Below are 2945 nucleotides of genomic sequence, written 5' to 3' on the forward strand. Positions count from 1 at the left end.
TGCCGTGTGTTTCGTTGTGAAAGCGAAACTACTTTGTTTGGCCTTCCAAAAGAGGACGATATCCGCTTCGTCATGATGATTCAAACGCGAGTTTTGAGCAGTGTAGAGTAGCTGTTTGTCATTTCTCCGATCACAAATGCAGACATGGTTTTATGTTTACGCGGCACGATACACGATACCGCGTAAAAAGACAGTATAAGTCATTATAATCCATAATTATGTTCCCACTGGATGCAATGATTAAACCACATAAACACATTTCATTACACCAAATACACAAAATAATGTTCTTTTTAGCAACATCATATGACCCCTTTAAGACCACTGAGTATCCTATCAAGTTATAAATGCAGCATAGACTTGTTTTGTTATATATATATGTATATATATGTATATATATATATATATATATATATATATATCGTTTTTATATGTAAGTTGTGGGTTTTTTCAGTGACTCCTTCTGCAGGTTACATTGTTACACCAGTAGGTGGCGACAAACGGTGATAATCATTCAATTTTAAATGATTCATTCAAAAATGCTAATTCATTAAAGGAACAAAATGTCTCTGGAGTTCACATTTGTGATTTACATCTTACAAGGAATAAGTCAATTTTATAATGGTTACTTTTCTGAAATGAGACACCCTAGATGATATATGCAATATCAGTCACTAAAGTCACTAAATCATTCACTCAACCAATTTGTTCAAAAAAGCTGATTAATTATTGTGTCTTTGTTTGAAACTATTTTCGGTGGAAAAATAAAACTACAAAAAAGTAACTGCACTCAATATCAAATTCTTATTTGTTGAAATGTATAAAAGTAAAATTGCACTCTCAATCAAGATATTGGTCTGAATATCAGCAGGGCTGCATAACACATACAGTATATAATGATAACAAAAGTTTCATTTGTTAACATAATTTAACTACATTGGTTAACAGTCTTTTAATGTTAATTTATACATTTACTAATACATTTTTATAATCAATTTAATTACTAATTAATTACTTAGTTACTTTTTATGAAAAGTAAACAAGTTACTGTTGTGTTACTGTTGTGTTACTTTTTGTCACCTGGCTTGCGTATTTGTTTTTTAATTAAAAAAGCCATATTTTTGGCAACTGTAAGGGCCCTTTCACACCAAAAGTGAAATTAATAAGGAAGTGCCTCTGCCCCAATTTCCCTCAACACGGGGACAGGAGAGTTATCAGTGAATACATGGAAAAACAAAGTAACTTGCATTACTTATTTGAAAAAGTATCTTGGATATTACATTGTAAATTTAAAAGTAATGCATTACTCGCATTACTTGTAATGCATTACCCCCTAATAACACCAGTGTGATTGTATGAAATATAAAAAAATATTATTCGGCTATTTTTTGTCTTTTGGAAGCTGCATTCAAAATCCACTAGGCTCAAAAATCTGAAGGGGCATGTGCCCCCTCAGTTTGAATGGGCATGACGCCTCTGCCCCCAACACAGCTGTTAACATTAGTTAATGCACTATGAACTAACATGAACAAGCAATTAACACATGTATTTTTATTAACTAATATTAACAAAGGTTAAGAAATGCTGTAAAAATATATTGCTCATATTTAGTTCATGTTAAATCATGTTAACAAATGAGACTTTATTGTAAAGTGTTACCATTATAATATAACAATGTAGTCAGCTACTGAAGATTTGAATTTCAAAGAGTTTTTCAGGGTTGCTGGAAGTGCTGGACTACCAATGGCACATCACACCCCACACTGCTCCAGATTCAGTTATAAGCAGATGTGATTAGGCAAGCAGATGTGAATGTGTATTAGACCTTGAAATCATAACACAACACATGAATATCTTGGACCTACAGTAACATTTGGTACACTGGTTTCACGAATAATCCATTCAAAGGGCATTACCATCACAACTTGTGTACGCATGTACGTAAGAATTGCTCGACAGACAGAAGAAGCATTGAGAAATTAAACTAAAGCTTCCTTTTTGTGGCCTGATCTCCACCATCTGTGGATAAACAAGTAAAACACACAGCAGTTTCCCCTGACGCCTGAACCCTAGAGGATGTGCCCTCCCCCCAAACAGATGCAGCACCTCCAGAGGCTTTGGGTGTGCTGTGGGAAAGAACAGCTGTTCCCCTGCCTAATAAGACGGCTGCAAGTGAGACAGGTAGGTCATGAATTATTTACTTGAAATGTTATCGTTCTTAGCTTCTGTTAAAAATGTCACCGGATCCTCTGATCTGCAGGGAGTGATTTTTAGGGTATGTTTATTAGACTTAACTATATGTTGCAAAGCGGGTACATAAATTCACTTGACAAGTGCAGTAATGACTTATTTTCTATTAAGACTCATAGAAATACCTTGACTGTAATGAACCGCTTTAGATAAAAGCATCTTCCAAATGCATAAATGTTTTTTTTTTCAATAGCCAATAAGCTCTCCCAGTTGAAAAACAAGTGTACTTCCATAATGTACTTAAAGTGCTCTATTTTCGTGCACTTATTTTGTACTTAATATACTAAAAATGATTCTTTAGTAATCCTTAAGGTAAACTTCTAAGTAATCATCTAAGTGTACTCAACTGTGCTATTTTGGGACACCATGAATATGAACTAAAATGCACTTTTAACATACTATCTCTGTATTTAAAAATGTATTTAGTTACCACTTGTAGTACTCTTGAACCATCTTTCATACACTAGTACACTCAAGTGTACTACAAGTGGTGACTAAATACATTTTTTGTATGTTAAAAGCGGATTTTAGTTCATATTCATGGCGTTCCAAAATAGCACAGTTGAGTACACTTAGATGATCTTAAGTTTATCTTAAGAAGCACTAAAGAATCATTTTTAGTATATTAAGTACAAAATTAGTGCGCAAAAATAGAGCACTTCAAGGAAGTGTACTTTTTTTTTCACCTGGGCTAT

The sequence above is a fragment of the Sinocyclocheilus anshuiensis genome, unplaced genomic scaffold, assembly GCF_001515605.1.
Source record: "Sinocyclocheilus anshuiensis isolate Anshui unplaced genomic scaffold, SAMN03320099.WGS_v1.1 scaffold63, whole genome shotgun sequence".
NCBI lineage: Eukaryota > Metazoa > Chordata > Actinopteri > Cypriniformes > Cyprinidae > Sinocyclocheilus > Sinocyclocheilus anshuiensis.